Raw genomic sequence first — 22,606 nt, 5'->3', positions numbered from 1 at the left:
TAGCTTAATGTTCTCGCAGCAGGGAAAAAAAAAAAAGAAAAAAAAAAGCCATGCAGGCATTTCGAGCAGCCTCAGTACTGGGCTGTGTGTTTCCTTAATGCATTTTCAGGAGAGATGGTTGTTAGGGAGAGGGAGTAGGATCCCATTTTGTATGCAGATTTCAGTGCTGAGGTCTAACGTCTCATGATGCTGGGGCAACAGATATCTGGCCATTCCTTCTGCAGTGATCATCAGACGACCTTGAGATTTACCCAAGTGGGGCAGTCCCGTTTCTATAAATATCCAGTTTTCCAGGATCGTGTTTTCAGCTGCATCAGAGAAAATCCTAGTGAAGAATCAATTCGATTGGGCTCTCCCTCCCCCTGGCCCTTAGTCTGGGTTGTAAAAAAAGCCTTGGAGATTTCTCTTTTAGCACTGACCTTCTGAGCAATCTAATGATGAAGATGGGAAGAGGCTGCAACCAGACAGAGAAAAAAGAAAAGCCTTTTGCTAGGAGGGAAATGTGTGAGTAATATACACATTGTTGGACAGTGGCCAAATCACTCTAGTAACGGCTGTTATCTCCTCTCACCAAGAAAATGATCAAATGAGAAAGAGAAGCTGCAGTCGGGTGTCAGAAATGCTGAGTCGCAATGGGAGAGTGCCGCATCCGATGGAAATTTACCCAGGAGCCGGCGACCTTCACATGCTGCTGGGGACAAGGAATGGGAGCTTGCAGGGATATCCTGCTCTCTCTCACATGCTGCTGTACCACCTCCGTGTCACCGCCCAGGTAGCGCACAGCCCGAAAAAGGGGGCCAGGAGCTGAGCTCAGGAGCTGTGCAAGCTCCAGGACAGAGTGGGCTGCCAGGACAGCCTCCACAGCGCAAAACGGGGTGGTGCTTACACAGCGTGCAAGGATGGCTGTCCCCACAGCATCGCCTGATCTATGGTGATTCCTTGCCTCAGGTGATTACTTGCTGCTCATCTGGCCACTCCCCTGCTGCATTGGACACATGGTCTAGAAATTAGGCAGTTGGGTCCAGGTGACTCGTGCCTGGGGCTACCCCATCTGGAGAAGGCAGGTAGCAAATTGACTTCACAGCTCCCTGTTTCTAAAACTTCCCTAGGGGAAGCTTCAATATGGGCTCTGTAGCCATTTTCTCCATGTTTCAGACACTTATGGTAAGCACAGTTCAGAATTACTCTGGCTTCACCCTTCTCAGAGGGGTCTGAGGTTTGGGAAATCACCAGAACGTCTCCCTTCCTCCTCACCCCAAGCACTGGAACATGGTTGATGGCTCCACCTGCAAGACTGCATGCTCTCCCTGACAGACAGTGGGGAAGGGAGGAGGATGTGTAATTATGCCAGAGGACAAAGGATATAAGGCAGTAATTGAGAGTTGGAGCTTAAAATACAGGGCAACTCCTTGCATTGAGTTGTAAGATAAAAAATAGGGAGAAAGAGGCAGTTGGTGATGCAATGATGGAGATGCTGGCTAGATGGTGCTAGCACATACTCCTGTGCATTTGTCAAGGACTAATACAACATTATTACTGATTTTCCTTTAGACAGAGGTTTCGTTTCCATTGCAAAAACCTGAGAAACTACTGTTGGTTGATGGTACTGCTGACAGAGAACTGGTAGTCCCCAGTGAAATTCTCGTCCCTTTCAAAAACTAAGGGCTTCTGGAATATAGGAAGGATAATGCACTCTTTGCAGTGTGGCGAATGATAAGCAGATGACTTACTCAATCCAGTACTCCCATGTTGGCTAAACATAACACAAAAAATGGTATCTGCCTCACATCATCCTTGAAATCACCCCTTCTTGCACAGCGCTGCAGGGACTTGTTCTTAATCCTCTGGACTATACTGGATTAAACTCTCCTGTTTGCACTAATAGAGCCAGCTCCAGTCACCAAGGCAACTGCAAGCTCCTCGACCCCTAAATGGAGCACATCTACATGGCAAGGTGAAGATCTTGGCCCAGGCACACCCAGTCCTATGATCCACACACTTTCCTTCTGTACATTGTGCTTTTAGTTTGACCTCTACCTGCTTTTGGATCTGCCCTTCAGAAGATCCAGGTCCAGGCAGGAGAGATCCTGTGCCTGCAGTGGTGGAAACCAAAGTGCTTCTGGGACACCAGCTGGTGCTTGACCCATCAGGCTGTGTAAGGTACACTAGGGTGATACTTAAACTCCAATGCTTGGGTTACATGCCCTCTAGCCCTCTTACTGAGTATCTGTGTGTGAACGACATAGATGGAGGTAAATTAGATCTTGGAAGTAGGCACAGACCTAAACTGAAGTCCCTATGAAGCTACGCCTAACAGAGAGCCCAGTCACCACTAGAGGGAACAGAAGGCCACACTGAATGACAGAATTATAAGATCGCTCTGTAAAATAAACGTAGTCAACTGGAAAATACCAGCAGGCATTCTCCATTAAAACTAGAAAAAATGAACCTGAAATACAGATACCTCCTAATCTGCTGGGAGGAGAAAGCAGAAACCAGAAATGGAGAGCAAGCAGGAATTTCAAACCTCTTTCTTCCAAGCTCCATCACCAACTCTTCCATATATAAGCAGTGGAATAGAAGTGACACCTTTATATCTAAATCTCCCTGAGGCAGCTTAGGAGGCCAGTGTCAGTGGAGAACTAGGCCAATGAAGGCTAATTAGTGTTGTGGAGGAGAACAATACTGCAGTGCCAACAGGTTCCCACCAAGATCTGGGCTCCCAAGAAGTTAGGCAAAGCTATAACCCGAGACAGTGTCTATCTAGGTGAGGAGAAGATATCACCTTTTCCACTTGTAGTAAAAAGATCCTACAAGCATCCCAAACCCTTTTCCATAACATACTGCATGTGGAAGCAGAACCAGCTGCTCTGCGGATGTGCAGCTCTGCAGAGGGCTGCGTTTTGTCGGTCCAGGCTTACCATGCACAACAGTGGGGAAAAAAAAGGCACCCAGCTGATGAGCTAGAAAGCAGAAGTAAAAGTTTGCCCAAGGCACTAGAAATAACCTCAACTTCAGCAGATGGTTATCCAGCACTGCGACGAACAGGAGCAAACGATGAGACCGAACAGCATAAATCCCTGCAAGCCCATGCCTGTCCTTAGCATAAGCAAGAAGAGGGCTTCACCAGCCTCTGCTGCTGACTGCTCCTTCAGGGTACTGGGGCACAGCAGGGCGCCTTCCTGGGACACTCCACACCAGCCCTCCTGCTGGCTGATGGCCAGCGTCCCAGAGGCTTAAATGGACTATGGGGGCAGAGCAGTCTTTTTCACTTGGTACTTCTCCCTAAATGTCAAGGTTGGCTGGATAGTGCTGTGGGAAGAAACTGCACTCCTACTGTCTCTGCTGCCAATCATTTTAATGTATCTTTAAGTCTTGAGGGCTGTCCCTTTCCTGGGTGATGGATTTAGGCATCTTTATCCTTCAATCCACTGTGTCACACCAATTGCTCTGACTTTAACAGATTCACTCCTGATTTACCCTGCTAAAATCAAAAGGAGAGGTAGGCCTCTGTGTTATTGTCCCTAGGAATGAATGCTGAAAGTCTCTTTTGATCTGTGCAACAGCTACAAAGAAATCTGTGTTAGAAACTGGCCCATTACTGCCCTTTGTCCATGACTCATCTTGATCCTATTGTTGTTGTCAGTCAGTCATTAATGTAATTTTAATGTAATTCCTAAGAATTTTTTTTTTTTTTTTTTTTTTTAGTTTCTGGCTGCCAGCTTTAGTTCCACCTCCTTATTATGCACAAATTTTCCCCTAATTTCTGCAGGTGCTACCCTGTCTGGCACAGAGTGAACCTCTTCCCCTCGCTCACACAGGAGCATCTGGGCAGCCCCGGGCAGTGGGTATTGAACACCCGCCAGTCATCCTCCAGTGAGTAACTGGGTGCAGAGGCCCCCACCTGAGAAGAAACAGCCCCAAAGCCAGCTAATGGGATGGTTCTTTTCTGAACCCTCTCCTCCCCTCGAAGAAGAGGAAAGCCTTAGGTTAAGTATGACTGTGGTCACTGTGGCTGTATGACACAGAAGTCAATGGAACAGCAGTATTGATCCAGTCCAGTCCCCGTGATGGCACTTTTCAGGTCTTGAGCTGCCTCTACTCTTCGCCCCAACCCTCAGGGCCAGTCCCACTACTTCTGTTGCCTGCCAAGCCCAGCTTAGTTCTGCGTTCAGTTCCTAACTCACAGATTGACTCACACACACACACACGTTACCGACACCCGCGCTCATGGCCTGTCCTACTCTCTCCTCGCCCCGAAATGCAAGTTGCCCACAGCCACAGGGCAGGCACAGATGTACAGAGGCTGACTCACTCCAAGGCTGCATGCTGCAGCCCACCCATGCCCCATGTTTCCGAGCAATCCTCCCAGGCCATCTTCACCTCAGAGGTCAGCTGTGAGTAAGAGCAATGTGTCAGATGAGAATGCAAAACTCCTTTGCCAGTGACAAGGAGGACTCGGGGTCTCGTTTGAGCTAACACTGCTGGTGAGACAGGCTGATGCCACACAGCACAGTACTGGGAACAACTCAGGAATCAGGGAAATGCCAACTTGCAATTTCAGGCTTTCCGTAAGGAGAGAATGACCATTTGCCTCTGTCTGGATCCCAGTTCAGCTCTGAAATTTGAACCCTGAAAAACCAGCATAGTTGGGTTTCTCCCTAGTCTTTTTTGAGAGGTGCTTCAGGACTTTTCCATGCTGCCCAATGAAGAACATTGTTGCCTCATCCCATACAGCTGTAGAGTCTCTTATCAACTGTGTGGTTGTCATCCACTCTTGACTTGGTCACCACAGGTACACCATTTCTAAAATTAAATGTATTTTCACTACGAGAACAGATCCTTCTGTATAGAAACCTATTAGCAGCTCAGAAAAATCTGGTCCATTCAGACTTTCACCATTTCTAGAAGGTCAGGTTTTGTGATCCTTTGACCCAAAGTATGTCAACTGGGAGCTTGGACCTTTATTTCTGTGAGGCCAGGGATTATTTCAAGGGCACTTCATCCCATCAGAAACCAAAAGCACTGCATATACTCTGTGCACATAGGTCTTACCATCTCATTCAGGAAAACACTGTCTCTGTGGGATGACCATGAACGGACAAGACATCTGTGTGCATACAAAACCACCATATCTAGGCCTTAATTTTTCTGGAAATGTTTGGCTCCAAGTGCTATGCACATTAAGCAGTTCATCTTCCCTTCCCTCTGGTAGAAAATAGGCTGAATCAAGAGAAGAATTACAAATGGGACTTGGAAAAATGTGTAATTCTTCAGAACAATTTGGGCAACAGCGTGATATAGTAACTGCGCATTTCACCAGTCTTACATGTGTTTGTATCTCACCATCTTCATGAGAAGTTTGCCACTGCCCTACAAACAAGAAATGGCTGAAGCATTTGAGGTATGAGAAGGCCAAAAGAAAAATGAACTGTCTCACAAGCCAGCTCTATAGTTGTTAAGCCAATTCTCTTTCCCTGAAGCCATTCTGATGCCAAGATGATATTGCCATACCTTTGGCAGGAAATCACACTCCAAGAAAGGAGGGGAAAACTGAAACAGTGAAACCACAATTCACCTTACAATAAAATATCCATCCTTACATAGGCAAGCCTGCAGGGATATGTGGAGCCTGTGCCTTGTCATACAGAGAGAAAATTGCCATATGCCCAAGGGCCTCACAGCAAAGGGGTCCATTTTAGCATCTGAACTGTATATGATCACTGATAGTCCCTAATTTTAAAGGTAAATATATATGGCATTTTATTAAATAAGTAACTGTTTGCAATCCTGTTACCTCATGAGCATATCTTTACTTACAATGAGATAAAAGTAGAGGTGGCTGTCTCTTTGAAGGCTCCAGTAAGAAGTGCTTCTGTTAGACAACTTTCCTCTTACTCTGATGTTACAAAAACAATGCTGCTGTGGGTTGCGTGATCACCATCAGTGGACCACAGCAAACTATGAGACAGCTCAAGCATTGCTGACCAGTGATTAAGCATTAACAGGAATCTGTCAAAAGTACAGCAAAAGAGGACATCAGAGAGCAAGGAAAAGAGCTGCAAAGCTCCAATCAGGCAGAGAAAATGTTACATCTACATAGCAAGGCCGTTCCCCTTCCCACTCTCAGCGGATCCTGCCACTTCTGCAAGAGTTCTCTTTGCAAACAGTCAATAGGGGTGAGGTTTAGACCAGGGGAAAAACAAACTTCTTGAGCATGAAAAGCGGAATGCAAAAGACAAAATCAGCCTGAATAGTCTAGCAATCCATTAACATAAGGTTACATGACCCATATTTTCCATGTTTCTAAAACACGTCCAAAGTAGCTAACATCTCGTATGTGGCGGGTATCCAGAGAAAGCCAAGCCAAAGCAAGACCGGGCAGTCCTCCAGCGGAGTGGTTTAGCTTCAAAAGCTGAAGTGCACTTAAAAACTTTAAGGGGGAACAAGAGGCCATCTTTAGATGCTGTTTCGCCAGCTGTACGTGGATTTCCAACCTGATGAGAAGTTCCTCTCTCCGGATTAATACTCCACGTCTGTGCTATAGTTTAGCACACCTGAATGGCCCTATCTAAGCAACTGGAATGGGTTTCATCGTTCTATGAATTAGCACAGCTGACATTGACATTTCTAATATACTCTCTGCTCTGTATCCAGGGCAAATTTCCCCCAGCACAGAAACACATCTACTTATTTAGCAGCAGTTCAGGGCTCGAAGTGAGGAGGAATGGTTTTACAAATGAATAGTTCTGGAGAAATTCTGAGTCAGGCGGAACATAACCAGCCTCCAGTAACAAAGTGCCACAGAAATGCAAGGATAAATAATCGTATGTTTAGAATAAGGCTGTGTCAGCCTCTACTATTGGGGAAAATAGCATAGCATGGAGCTCTTTTTTTGTCCCATCAAAAACTACAGTTTACACCAGCACCAGAACATCTAAGATAATGCTGCTTACAAAATGGTACTTGCATTGTAGCACTCACTGTATTGGCAGCGTCCCTTGCAAATCTCCCATCCACGTTCTTACTCCAGTCACTGACGTTTTTTTTGGGTAGAGGTAACCGGCACATGCTGTAACAACGGACCAGCTGGTAGGCAGCTTAGCAGAGTGGGGCTATTACTTTTTATGGCTGTTTTGCCTTGCCGTGTTCATACAGATAACTGGTGAGGTAAAACAAGTAAGAAGAAAAACAGGTCTTTAAAGAGTTTTCCTTCTGAGAATACTGAGATGAAAGACATGACTTCAGAGATCTTCTGATATCCTTAATGGAGAAAGAGGGGTAGAAGTCATTTTAGAGAAGATACATATAGCCAAGGAATTTCAGCCTCAGCAGTCTTCAGCATGCATGCTGCATTGAGGATAAAGGATAAGGGGCTATAAGGCTGCTCATATCAACCCAGCATACACAGGAGCACTATCCACATCACAAAACCAGTCATGACATAAAACTCTGCTCTGCTGACAGCAGTAGTGAAGGAAGCAAGAGCTGATTCAGCTTGAAGACTGAACTCCCACCTCTGTCTAGTGAATGTGAAGGAGTAGAAGAACTGGAAAAGACCAGAGGAGTGGAAAGGGGAAAAAAAAAATGTTCTTCTCATACTGAAGCTGGCAGACAGCTTCCTTGGTGTCCTTACATTGGCAAAAAGCCTGCCCTCCTCCTTAGCAGCTGCCTCTTGTTTCAATATATTAATATCAGAATAACAATACCAAGAGTGCCCATGTCAACAGAATTGCAGAATTTTGAGCTGACTCCTCTTACTTCACAGAGCACATTGCCCAGAGATTTTTGAAATAAACAGGTGCAGAAGTTTTTTTTTTGTTTTTTTTTTTTTTTTAAGGGTTAAAAAACCAACCAACCAACCCCAACAAAACCCAAACCCTAAACATCTCCCTTTATTGAGCTATATCATATTTTATTGACTGTCTTTGTTGGAGCACACTGCAAGGCAAACACCGAAGATTTCATGAAGGATGCATTTCGATTGTTTCTATGTGGGAACAGCAGAAAGCAAATCTGTACACGTAATCTTTGTTTAAACACAGGCTGGGGAAAGATCACCCTCATCCTCACATAGTACTGCAGGTAGTCATACAACAGACACGGGAGTACATGCTCCAAATCTACACACATTTCAAGCTACAGAGCTTCTCAGAATGGCCTATTCATAAAGCAAAATACTTATGCCTATAACACAAAGTTAAATGCCACCACTATAATGGGCCACCAGAAAAATGCAGGAAAGATGAGAATTACTGCCAGCGTCCAAGGTCTCTGAAAGAGCTGGGAGTTTGCTATGTGAAATTCCTAGCTGTTAGCATGTAAAAGAGAAACAGGATTGGCAGTGTGTAAATGGATTGCCATATGTGCAAATGAAAGGAGTGGTTGGGGATCAGATCCAGATTCACAAATCTGGAAAACAAAAACACTTTCAGGCATAAGACATGCTGAAAGAGAGGATAAAATAGGGGCAAAATGGTAGAAGGAAAAGAAGATAGGAGGGAGATAGGATACAAAAGAAAGGAACGGCTAAAAATAGGGGAAGAGATGGTGACCTGCTTTTGTTATTGCCAATGTTACTATAAACTCTGTGCATGACTTTGATGACAAGTTAATTTTATTATGCTTTTCCTCAGTTTCCTGCAACTGTAAAATAGATATAATAACATTTCTCTACATCATAGGTATAAATGCCTCAAGTTCCTTAAATGGAAAGCAATGGCAAGCTATAAAATACTAAATACAGTGTTAAAAAACATCAGGCAGGCATAAAAGAGAAAAGCCAGCTCAGAAAATAATCACTGGTATCTGTGGAAAAATATCATTCAGGGTGCCATAAAAAGCTAAGTCATTCTTACAAAGAGACATGGCTGAGGAAAGCAGTGCTCTATCCGTATTATCATTACCCTTCTCAGCACAGCTTCCAATTGAAAGGACATTCAATATAAACAAATAAATGCTGATGTGATAGTGATAGTGACAGATGAAGGCAGATCAGGATCCCATTGTGTTAAGCACTGCAAACACCTAATGATCCTTACTCGAGAGTTGCTTATTTAGAGTGTAAGCAAGAGACAACAACAGATAGAGTATGCTGGTAAGAGATATACATACTGCAATGAAATCTTTTTTTTTCTAATTGCGTTTCATCTTGGTGAAATGATAAGTGATCCCATCATCCCAGCATCGTACTTTTGGGAATCTGGATCTGTCTGTTCTGTATGAAGGCAGCCAGCAATTCTCTGCCACAGAGGGCAGAGACTGCATCAGACAATTCGCATAGCAGTAACTATATGCACATCATTTTCTCTGCAGTGGATGACAGGGAAGAAGGAATTTTTGGCAACACTCTCCAAATTTTTTTTTCTGTTCCCCACTGAATCTCTACTTAAATGAAGGGCACTTACAGGGTACATCATTTCCTTATTCCTGCAGCTCGGTCATTATTTTGTCTGCAGCGCTGCAGGGATCTTAGCATGCAGCTTTGGACTCTGCCAGTCAGTCCTGCCAGTATTTAAGGAAAGCAATGAAGCCAATGCAGCAAAAATGCTGATTGTACTATGGTCTGGGAGTAGTGCTATTCATATTCAACTCACGATGAAGCCTGTTACAACATCATAAATCCTCTGTAGCTGCAAGAGCGGGCTGAGGGAGAGAAGCCTGCTGTCTCTGCCTTTCTTGCACAGCCTATTCTTGTCACTGTATGTCACGCTCTCCTTCATCACCCTCCATCACTCCTGCACAGTTCAGGCAGATCCCAGGATCCAGGTTAGCAGGGTTATGAGTTAGCAAAGGCCTTTTTCCTCCATGACCCAAAAGCCACAAAAGCCAGGGAGTTTCCTGCTGTTGATCCACATGCTTGTGCTCTGAGTAAATTTGACATAAGAAATATGGAGTCCCCCATGGTGCCAATATTAACAATTTTCTGAGTACAACAGCACTTTAAGTGGGAACAGAGACAAGGCTCTTGGAAGAAATAAAAGCAGCTGTAAATGTCAAATTCATTTAATGTTGGGAAATCATATGTCTAGAGAGACAGGTTCATAATAGTTATAACTGCTGGGTAAGAAACATTTTTTCATTTTCTGCTGAATAGTTGTAAGCTTTTTTTTTTTTTCCATCTTGCTTCACAATGGACAAGATAGAGACTCTTGAGAGTTTTCCTGTGAAAAGACAGTAGGATGCACCAGACAAATAGTTAATAGCTAGTGAATATGGGCATTTGCTTGGGGTTGCAAGACACTCGTTGTCAAATCCATATTAAGAGACAGTAACTTAACAAATAAGCTTACAGCATCAGGCTAGAAAGGCCAAAAATGAGCAGAAAGACAAAAAGGAAGAGCCAAAGTAACTTTCTCAAGGATAAAAAACAGTCTAGCAGCAGAGCCAGCTTGAGCTGTGACCAAGCCCTGTGTGTCAGGATTTATCAGTCCAGGACTCCAGGATTTAGTAAACCAGCACCTTCCCTTGACCTGCTGATATGCTGAAGCTTATGTTTAAATATATGAAAATATTGCTGGAAGGAAGACATAAAAAGAGTTTCAAGCAATTAGCACAGTTCTTTTATTGGGTGCAAGGTTGCCAGGGCATTTGGAGAGTTGCAGCACTACTGAGCTAGGGACAATGACAGTTCCCCAGGCAATTGATCTAACACACTGCTGACATTAAAAACATAAAATCATGCACTCTTTTAAAATGCTGTTTTTTGCATGCTTCATATTTAACCAGGTGAGAGCTGGCAAATTAGCCTAACAGAGGCTGAGAAAAAGAGAATCTTTTACTCTCACTGCATGTGTATCATGCATCTGTATCTGTGCTGTCTAGTATTTTATGGGCAAAATGTACAGCTTTCTATATACCTCTTATAATGGGATAGTGATAAAGACAGCTACACAGCAGAGGAGTGTAGAAGTAGCAGAGTAGCAGGAGCTTGGATTCTGTTACCAAGTTCATCAGGTCACAAAGATATTACATTGCTATATGCTGTAACTTACACGTTCTGTTTACGGGTGGAAAAACTAGAGGTTGTGCATTCTCCGTCCTTGGAGGTTTTCAAGACTGGATAATGCTGTGAACAGCCTGGTCTGACCTCTGCCGACCCTGATTTGAACAAGAGGTTGAAGCAGAGACCTCCAGAGGTGCCTTCCAATGCCAACTATCCTGTGCTCATCATGGCATGAGGATGAGGTGCTGCTGCTCACGGTTAGCAGAATGGCAGCTTCTGGCCATCACTCCCTTCAGCTAGTGGTGAAAATTTGTTGGCTCCTGAAGACAAACCCCTCCATTTCCTATGCTCCACCAGGAAGTGTCACTGGGGGTATGGCTACAGAGGCAGCTTAGCCTAGTGCTGCAAGAAATATCCACCCACATCTTTACTTAGCTTAAATCACGAGCTCCAGATCTAATGAGTGCTGACACTTTGCACTGAGCTGCATGGACATACGATTTAGCCAGGCATTCAAGTCGCAAGCAGAGATTTCTCTTAATCATGCCATATTCTCTTGAAGGCAGTCACATAATACAAGCACAAACTATTCTGCTACTGCTCCTCACGCCTGCTCTTCTAATGCCTCACCTTATGAACAACCTAAGCACATAACTTTGTTTTCTGATTTTTTTTTAGGGTTCTGCTGATTCTTTTTCACTCTTTCCATGGCTATCTTTACATTTGCTTGCAAGTATTTTCTCTTCATTTATCCAAATAAAGCAAATAATAATGCCAAGTTTATTCACTCTTAAGGCTATTCTTCCACAGAGAGACCCCCAGTGATCTCTGATGATGAGCATGGGCTGTAAATGCACTAAAATGAGAAGAAAAATGGGGAGTCTGCTGTCTTAATAAAGCTGTTGGAGCTCTCAATACAATAAAATAGCCTAGAGCATACAGCAAAGAAAAGATGCATTATTCTGTGGATGTAGTTGACAAGCCATCAGAATTTGCTGTGATTAGAAAAGCTAAAGACAGTAATAGCCATGTAGGCATTTTCCTCCTTGGTGAACGCAGTTATTGCTTGGATCTAGCACAGTGTCAGGCTTGGCAACAAAATGCAAGACAGCTCTTACAAAAACAGCCTGCCATGTGGATGGGCATAAGGCATGGTAAGCTGTGTGGTGTGTTGGTAAATTCTGCATGTTCAAAAGTTGAGAACAGGTTCAAGATCTACATGGCTCAAGCATGCAAAGACCAACTACTGTAATAACATTTCAGAGGCTCTCAGTCACCCTTGTTGTGGTGATGCGGAGGAACTGGGAACTGTTCTGCCCCAGTGCCACAAACAAGAGAAAGCAAACTAAGAAATAGGCAATTTCTAGCAATAGTTGTCATTGTAACTGTCTGTAACAACATGGGAGGAGGAAAGGACATCACAGATCAGAACTAACTATGGCAATGTGGAACTACTGCAAAAAGGGTATAACCTTATCCTTAACCTCTTTTTATCACCCTCGGAGTCAAAAACCAGTGCCTAAGAGCCAGGGTGCAGAATAGGTCAAGCAAATATATTTTTGGTTTTACGTTAACTCTATCAGAACAGGATCTGAGACAGAACCGCATCAACTCCGCTTGTCACATGCACTGAAATAGTTCATCACCTAGCTGAATTGCGGGACTAACAGGATATCTTTGCTACCTGTCTGTTCTCCATTCATTTGAACAGATACAATGACCACAGAGACTGGGTTTCAGGTACTGTCGCACTCTCCATATTCTGATTTTTCATTTGAAATCTCAGATATTTCCTGGAGGAAGGCAACCTTCCTTTGAGCTGTCATTGTGATGTCACCTCTGCACAGCAGGTGAGCAGGAGCTGCTCATAATTAACCAGAGTAGCAGCAAGAATGACCTCCCGCCACCCTCTGCTCAGAAGGTAACTCAGCAAGATTTGTCAATGCCATGTAACGAGGGCCTTGACAACAGCAGTTGCCAGTCGTGCTTGGAGAAAGGCTATAATCCTTTACGAAAGTGAGGAACTTGTAGCATGAATAGGCATATATGACCTAGCTTTAATCCACCTGGTTGAGGTATCCTCAGGAGCAAAGACAGAACTGCCACAAAGAGAGAGCTGCCACATAAATGGGCAGGGACCCAGGTGGTTTTGTACGGCCCAAACTGAAGTCCGTGCTACTACTTATGTGCTGCTATAGCTTAAGGTAGCTCAGGTAGCTCTCCATGTAGCTCTTCATGTGCTGTCATTGTTTTCCCAATTCCAGCTGAGATATTGCCTCAGTTCTACACGGAGAGGAAGCACAAATAAAAAAAAATAGTATTGGGAGGTGAAAATCCTCAGATCACCTTTCTCCTTTCACACACAGTGCAACCTCTGCTAGGAGACCAAAGCAGCACCTTACTTGTGGATCTCAGGCTGGAAATCCACGTGCCAGTATAATTTCTGGGCCTGTCTTACCATCCTTTGACAAAGTTAAAAATTATCCAGACTGGAAGATAAACCCGTGAAGGCTGGCTCAAAAATGTTCTGCTTAACCTTTGCAGAAGCCGTAGTTCTGCAATGCTCCTACTTTTCTTACGCCTTCTTCCCATGGAGCCCCAAAACCACTTTGCACCCAAACCCAACACAGCCAATTCATTCCTGCCTTCTTCATTCACTAAATGTCCCCCCAGCTTCCCAGTGAAGGGGGCAGTCCAACTCAGTGGAAGACCCCCTGCCAGCTTCAGTAGGCTTTCAGTTCTACCTGCAGCAAGAAGGGTTGTCCTGTATAAAAAGTGAACAGCACCCAGTACAAACCAGAGCCAGACTTTGAGGGATTGCTGAACACTGAAACCCCAAATACAGGCCAGAATTTGGGCCATCTTCCAGACTAAGCACAGCCTGACATGGAGATTTGATTCTGACTTCTTACTGGTATTTCAGGAGTTGCCTGAAGTGCCATCAGGCTCAACATACTCATATTTCACACTTGCCCGGAGCCACACAACATGCCCACAGCAGAAGTGGGGTGCCAAGTCCAGCTGCCCAGACACTCCCTTGCCTTGCCCAAGGCAGCTGACCAAGACGAGGGGGCAGCATGTGTCCCTCATGCAAGTGCTTTCCCTGCCACTGCTGCTGAGCCAGTTGGGTGATGGCAGAGTTTGGGGGAAAGCTTCTGCCTCATAACTACACTCACGGTGTGTCATTTCTTCATAGGAATGATTTGGGCCAAACTGCCTGGCAGAGGTAAAAAAAGCACAGGGCTACTGAAGGTGGGTGAGGCAAAGCTCCGTCCTACACCAGGGAGCAGTTTTCATCCTTCTCTCCACCTTTGACACAGCACCAGGTAGAATGGTACAAAATATCCACATTCCCAAATGCCACAAAACTTCTTACTATTTGGCCTAAAATACCGAGTGGCATCGCCATAATAGATGCCAGCTTGCAGGACCAGAAAGACGCATGGATGCTCTGAAAGTGAGACATGTACGTAAGGAGACCTGGGCACCTCCAAGGTGCTCGCATAAGGAGCTGCCCAGGGCAGAGGGGATGGAAGAGAGAGACGCACGCAGACTGAGCAGCAGGGCCTCTTCTGAGACTGGGCAGATGGAGCTCATTTGGCACAGCCATGGAAAGCCACGTTTATCGTCCACCCACACAGACTCTGGGACTGTCGGCTTGATCGCTTTCATTAGCAGCCTCACTTCTCAGAGCCAGCGAAGAGGGACGGCGTGTGGAGAGGAAGGAGGGTGAAACAGCACTGAGAGGACACAAGGAGAAGAAAGCAGGGTGAGACAAGGGCGCTGGATTACAACAACAGGAGCATGGGACTGTCTCAGCACATTTGCTGAGGAGCTACTTCTGGGGCAGGACAAAGCAGGCGGCTGTTTATCAGCAAACAGCTATTTATGACCATAGCTGAAGAAGGATCTGCCCGCAGCACGAGGGTTAATTTTAAGTTGGCAGAGAGCTTCTCAGACATTTTTACTTCCACCATCAAATCTCTGGGGCTGGCAGTTGCTAATTACAATAATGTGAGGTGACAGTCACATGACATGTGGTGGATGGCTGAGCTGGGCTGAAAATCCAGAAGGTCACGATGAATTGCAGTGACAGGATTCAGAAACCCCTTCCCCACACTTTCTCTCCCACCCTCCCTGCTTCTGCTTCTTCCCCCCACCATCTGCAGTATCTGCAGTACCACAAAAGCAGACAAAGTAAAAAAAAAAAAAAAAAAGAGAGAGAGAGATCATTCTAGTAACTAGAATGCAAACAGAAGGAGGGCACCAGGAGCTGTGTTTCAATGGACATGCTGTCACTCCAGCTATCAAGATTCCCAAACCATATGGCCAAAATAGACTGTCTAAGCATCTCTCATCATTTTCCACATAACATGGACTGGGAGACAATACCCTGCTTTAGTGAATGTTAAAGTGGTATCATTCTGAACTCTTTAAGATTTTATTTTGACAAAAAGAAGTCTGCAGAGAGAGGGCACAAAACTGGTATAAAACACATGAGCTCTGAGTGTTCCCACTCAGCATTCGCATTGCACTGGCGTAAATGACTGCCCAGAGATACGGTCCTTTGCATCATTGTAAAACTGAGACTCTCCTAAGTCACACTCTCACCCCTTCCCCCCCTTATCTAGCACGGAGAAAAACGGTTTTGGCTCGGTCCCATTCCCATGACCAGTAAGCGAATTATAGCTACTGCCTTTCTCACATCAAAGATCAATCCAGCCCTGACCTTAGACTTACCCCGTGGGCCTGTCCAGAGCTATTATGAGTGATTAGTTCAGAATTTCCCCTGCAGCATTTCACAGAGACGTTATGATCTGCAGGTCATGGTATGTGCTAGAGAAAGCTATGTGAAAGCTTTCTAATGATATCAAAATTATGTGAAGGAGAAACCTGCTCACCATCCACAACATCTCCGTTCCATGACACGGATCACAGCTGAGTGACCTCGCAATGCCATTCAGTCAGACGGCTACTGTCACACCGCTGGAAAACAGGGGCCCATATTCAGTCCACAGATATTGAAAGTGCTGTAGCTGGCTGCTGAGGCCTTCTTTAAAACGTTTCTCATGGATTATACTGCAAGAAAAGGTAACTGAGCCATCGATGGAAACAGGCTTTGTGTGAGATTTACAAAACAAAGGAAATAGGACTTTTTGATCTATTCTCATGTTATGAAAAATAGCTCAGAAATACTTTGATTGCTTTTTCTAACTTGTTCTGCATTATAATTAAAGGTTGGACTAAATGACCTTAGAGGTCTCTTCCAACCTGAAATATTCTGTGATAACTTTGAATGATTCTATGATAATTTAAGATTTTTCCTACCTATATTATCACAACAGATTTCAAGAATCAGCTGAAGTTACACATTTTGAGGGCAAACTTAAAACAAATTCGGAGAGGGAGAGGGTCATTTTTCATAGATCTATTCAAAACTCCACATGCGTTACGTTCAGTACCAATTTTATTCAAATGTCCAACAAGCCCACTGCAGAAGAAGCATCTTTCTGAGGGATAATCATAAAAAGCTCTAGAACATTTCTGCCTTCAATGATCTGGTGATGACTGCTCTTCCAAGAAAGCTCTCTCCAGATATTTAAAGAATCACCAAATTTTAGATAGCACAGAAGTAGCCAAGCTGGAATTTTGCCCACAGAGCAGACATAAATGACTATATGAAAAATAGATGAGGAGATCTTTGATGAAAAGGGGGATTCAGTTACTCAGCTCATGTATAAGAAGGTCCTAGAAAAATATTGCCTGCTAATTCTGTGAAGAGGTTCGGCACTGACTCAGACCGAAGCATCTGGCTCTCTCCTGAATCAATGCCACCGTTTCCTGAAGCTTTAAGGATTTTTTCTCTTCTTTTGGCAGCTTCACCTTCAGACACTGCACCCTACCTGACTCAGTTTAATATGGGATTGTAGCTGGAGACCTGTTATGGATTTTAGGCATACATGCTAAAATAAATAGTGATAACTACAGCAGCAGCAACAGCAATAAGAAAAGACCTTTTTTAGCAAAGAATACTAGGAAAAAACACCTATCTTTTAGCAGTGACATGTAATTAGAAAAATACTGTGCCCTGTCCTGACATTTGAAATTGTAATTGCAAACACTCATCAAATTGGCTTTTCCTCATTGTAATGATCCTGAAGAGTCACTGTAATTGCAACAGCTCTGTAATTTGCAACAACTTTAGGGAGTGAATTTATTAGCACAAATGGTAGGAGTTGCAGGAACTTTTACTTTGACTATAGGGCTACTTTTACAGCCTGATGTGTGGAGTGGAGAGGAGCAGTTATATCACTGTGCTGACAAAAGCCTGTACTTCTTTGCTATTAGTGGAGCTGAAGAAATAATGCCTCATTTTCTTTCATAAACTGTTCATGACTTCTTACTACATGTATATAATTGTCAAGATACATGGTTCTTCATGCCCAAATCTGAGAAATGGCTGTATCAGAACGGGGCCAAGTGCCCCCTAGTAAATCTATTTAAAATTATTTCAGGGGTGAGGTCTGTGGAAGTCAGTAATGACAGCGACAGGTTCCTGGATTACTTAACTGAACATCAGAATATTGTGTGTGGACATCCTATGATGCCTGCACAAACCCTGCAAGATGATAAGCATGCATCCCCTTGCACAATTTCACTCTTTTCCCTATCCTGCTCAAAGCTTGTACCTAGTCTGGGGGGTAATTTGATCAATCTATGAGACAGTTGTTCACTGATTACTTGAAAACTGTTTCCAAAATATTAATTTCAGCACTGCAGATGTAAAAGATTTATCATAGCATCCAGACAGTTTCCCAGACCACGAAAGCTTGCTTCAATTAGTTCTTTACTAATGTTTATGAGTGCAGTTTCCTTATCCTTTTCTCAGAGACTCTATGACCTGAGGTTTGAATTTCCTATTTCCTACAAAACCCATGATTTAATACCATATATTCAGGGAGAAACCTATTACAAAATAATCCAAAAGGCTAATGATAACCTTGCATAAACAGCACTGCAGGAAGAGCTTTCTTTCTCCACAGCAACATTTCAGGCGCTGTCATATCAGAATTTTCTACAGCTACTTTCAAAGAGGAAACGGCTCTGCAGTGTCCTCTAGTATCCCAGGATCTTAAGCAGTACCTTCCCTTTTACAAAGAAAGAGCAATACAAAGCAGAAGCTGAAGCCATGTCTCCATAGGGAAGTGACAGGAAGAAGGGGGTGGGAAAAGGTGTGCTTTCCCACGACTGGAGGCTAATGTTAATGGTTTAAATTAGGGAATTTAAAATCTGTTTCCTACCCTGAGGTGCTGTCTGACATTGGGCAGACCACTGGACCTACTGTGTAACATAAGGAGTTTTTTTTAAACATTTCCTACTTTTCAAGAACATGAATGAACTCAATCAAAGTACTTTGAAAACGTCAACTGAAAGACACTAGGAAAAAATACCATTAACAGTAGGAAGTCTTGGCAAATGAATGAGCTCTAGCCTTCGCCATACACATTACTCTGAAAGAAGGCAATAACGTTGAGCTAAAAAGTTGACAAGGATGTATCTTTGTCCTTTGTCAGCTTGATCCTTCTCAATACTACCAAGGCTTCTGTAACCTCACTTCAAAAACGTAACAAGGCACCCCAAATCCTCACGCCTTTATGAAAATTGACAATGCACAAAGCTTATAAGAGGAAATGTCACACTGCAAAGATGATTTGGAAAAGTAATCAGCAATTGAGTTCAATTTACAGCTTTCAGATCGTGTAGCCTCCCTGACTCATCCAAGCCACTCTGCTTTATCGGAACTGCCAGTATCACTCTGAGACAATGTATAATAAAATATGGAAAAAGTGTTTGAAATGTGTGACCTCACTGATGCAATGACATGAAAAACACTTTCTTCTCACTGTAAAATATAATGATGTGGTTGCATTAGCTTGGAATCAGACCATATATTGCTGCTGCTACTGCCACTACTTCAGCCCTACCATTTCATGTCCAGTGGACTTCACGGTTCAGAGCACGCACATCCAGCCTCCTTCCCCAGTATGAAATGCAAGCTTCACTTCTGGCTACAGTCCTGAGTTATATGGGATGGAATCACTCTTGCGCATCATAAAGATGAAGTATTGTGAGACAACACCCTTATATGCCCCTTCTGCTCTCAGAGAGGGGCAAAAAATGGGTGTCCATGAGTTACTCCTTTGCAGATGGAGGAACATCAAATTATGATTCGCCAAATAATAAATAAAGCTTTTCTATTCTTTCCTCTGTTTTAGTATAGATCCTGGATGCTAAAATAACCCCCCTTAAGCTGGTTACTGTTATTCATTTGAATAACACTACTGCATTTATGATTTTAGTTCCAAGTACTGCAGTCTTTCTGCATTTCATGGCTGTAACATGGCATGGTGAGAGGATACTGCAGCATTTCCCCTAATGGCTTCAAAGCGCTACTAATGCCTGCAGTGCTAGGCAGTGCTGCATACAGTATCTGCAGCAGGAGAGAAACAGAATAACTCGGGTTGGAAGGGCCATCTCTCTTAAGGTTTCTAGCCCAAACTGTGCTCACAGCAGAGCGAACTTCAAAGCTGGGCCAGGGAGGAAGGATAAACAATAATCACTTTCATCTGCAACTCCTGGGCAAGACAGAAAGTAAACACTTGTTTACACGGATTAAATGCAGCATTTCTAGGAACTGCTAAAGAAGAAAATCACCAGGCAGTATAGATTTCAAAGCAAGGAACTGATAACAAAATGTCAGCCTTAGCACCTCATATTGCTACTTCACTGACATTTTCTGTTTTTCTAAAAATCAAATGTGCAAGCCAGGCAGCTGCCTTTTTTTAAAAGTCAAATTAAAGGTTAGGTCATTTCAGAGAGAGGCAGATTTCTAATCATCCTTGAGTTATTCTCCCAATGCGAACTCCAGCTGAAGCCACCCAAAGTCAATGCTGCAAACTAGTTTGCAGCTCTTCCAAAGTCTGTTTCAAACCACTAGCCACTGGCCCTTCAACTGCTATGCTCAACTCACTGGTCAGAACAGAATAAGGCATAATGGTTAGCGTGCCAGTGAGTCAATGGAAACATGTCTAAGATTGCGACTCTCAGCACTGGCAACATCAGTGGAATTATCTGGGTTGGAGCAATGGTGTGAAAATTTAACAAAACAAGCCCCATGTAGCCTCAGCTTTGCTCCATGAACCAAGCAGCTGAATGAACATTACTCAGAATGAAAACTTGTGTACGTACACTAGTCTTTTTTTTTAACCCCCAACAGGAGTTTTCAAATCGCAGCTCCTCCCACTCCCCAAATACCACCCTTTTCTAAGGTGACTAAAAACCATCATGTCCCTCCTGTAAGAAATTCTGCTCTCTCTTGTTTTTATTCAGTATCAGAATGAAGCATGAAATTATTCAAAGCTCCCAGCAAGCACTGGAGTCAAAAATACAAAACTGGGGATTTTCAGGTAGTCCCCACTCAGGACATGTCTGCACTGCCACAACTGCTACAGGAGAGTTGTAGCTCTCCATCCCTCACTGTCTTCCCTTCACACCTCTTTTCTCCATCCAAACTACTTCCTGATCTCGGTGCAGCATGGAGGTGCCTCCCCATCCACTAACAGGGTTTGGGCAGGGTAGACCTTATGCAGGAACAGTGTCAACAGACACCTTGAAGCTTCAGATGCATGTCAACTGTAGGCAAAGGAAGACTGTCCCCTACTCTCCATAGAGGCCTCCTTACACTCCCCTCTTGCCCCTGACTTTGTGTGGGTTATCTGAGGACTTCTTTCCAAAGAATGGTGCTTAGAAAGGGTTATGTGAGGTGATGATCATATATATGATAATGTGGCACTTCCTGCTCAAATGACTTCCAGAATGCCTCTCGGGCACAGAGAGCAGTGTGCAGTACTCCCAGATGTTGACTACGTGTCTAAGGATATAAGAGGGGAAAAAATGTACACAATTGAGTTAGCTGGAAAACTTACGTGAGACTGGGCAGTTCAAGTTTGCACTCTGATGCTCATGGGAACAGTATGTTTCTTCAGTCTTCAATTTCCTCTTTCTTTAGACTTTGGCTACCTGTGTCCCCTACTATTACCTAAGACCTTGAGCAGGGCAGCTCCAAGGAAATGACTGTCTGTATTTCCCCCTTCCCCAAGCCTCTGCTACTGCTTCAGCTGGAGCTGAGGTACTGAGCTAGATCACCAGTTTTGGGTTGCCCGGTTTATGTGGATCCACACTGGCTGTCAGCATGGACAACCTAGCTATTGTCGTACTGTGCTCTGGGCAAAGAGCTCAAGCCCTACTTACAGTTATGTCAAACAAGGCTTTGCTGGAAAAAAAAAAAAGCCACTAGCTAAAGGCACACAAGCACCTGGCTAAAGAGGTTGAAGGGCTAAAGGCATCTTTTGAGATCTGGAGCTGGTTGGTAAAGGTGTCCATCTCCTGGGATGCCTATGCTCCTTCAAAGCAATGACCAAGCATCGTGGGTTTGGAAATGCCTAGACAAGAGATACAACTTGGAACAAATCAACTCAGTTACACATTACAGATCTTCTTTCCAAGAGGATCAGTAACAGAATGAAAGCTCACATGGAATTGTTTTGTTCATGGCCCAAATGGGGAAGAGGGGTAGTGAAAAGGGTGGAAGAGAAATTTGCAGCAAGAAACAGTCTCTGGATCCTTCAGAATTATTTCACTGGAAGAAACAGGATCTGAATCTGGAGCCATTCCAATGGTCATACTTTTCAATAGTAACACAGTAATGGCAGCATATGCATATGCAGAGTATGTTAGGTTGACTTTGGACTGTCTTACTTTCTAAAATGTCCTCAAGTATCATAGCTTTCTATGAGTTAAGCACACAGCTAAATAAAGCACACCATTCCATGCTCTCCTGAGTAGGGTGGTTTCCTGATAAAGAAATTGTCTGAGAATATGGCATACAAACACATTTCCAAGTGGCAAGGCAAGGTTTGAATTTGCAGCACAGCAGTTCCTCAGATGTAGCTTCTTGTTTCTAGCCCATGATAAATGTGAGGTAGCTTAAAAGGTCTTGCTCGAAGATTTCAATAGGCTGTAGTGACACGTGAAGTTTATCTCAATGTAACTTCCTTATGTGCTTTATCTTCACATTAAAATACCCGCCAAGTTTTACAATGCTCACACGCAGTCACAGCAAAATCAGCTCTGCATGGAAGCCTATGCCCTGCTTCGCAGCGTGGGCTGTTTCCATGCCAAGCCAAATTCTCAGTCATTCGGGCTCCACCTCCCCTCCAACCAAACCAAACCAAAATGTCTAAAGGATTTTTTACAACAGGAGCAGTGAGTTCCTCCACCCTGCCCTATTCCCCTCTTTCTAGGAACTGGCAGGATCCCTTCACACATAGTTAAGGGAAAGAGGGAGGGGGTAGACATGATCACATTTTGTAGGATGTTACTAATGATGGAAAACAGCTACTTCAAATAGAGCTTTAATTTCAAATAAAGTAGTTTTCAAACTTAACTGCTGTCTTGAAGATAAAAGTGGGATGTCTGTGACAGCTGTACTACAACGTGCATCTTGCTGTATACAGTAGCTCTGCCGTAAGGGACTGTATATGGTTTGTGGTGGTGGGAAGCCCCTGTTCTAGGGCCTACAGAGTTACTGTACTTGCAGAA

The 22,606-nt window shown here is 43.9% G+C and overlaps 1 protein-coding gene across 2 annotated transcripts in view; it reads right to left on the bottom strand.

Moving 5' to 3' along the window:
• The window catches only part of LOC308182285 (uncharacterized protein), a 163,928-nt gene that overhangs the window by 93,559 nt on the left and 47,763 nt on the right, over positions 1 to 22,606 (bottom strand). The window lies entirely within an intron of this gene.

This window comes from Anser brachyrhynchus, assembly GCF_964034855.1.
Source record: "Anser brachyrhynchus genome assembly, chromosome: 1".
Classification (NCBI taxonomy): domain Eukaryota; kingdom Metazoa; phylum Chordata; class Aves; order Anseriformes; family Anatidae; genus Anser; species Anser brachyrhynchus.
Note: the sequence above shows the minus strand (reverse complement) of the source record. Positions and strands in the feature narration are given on the sequence as shown.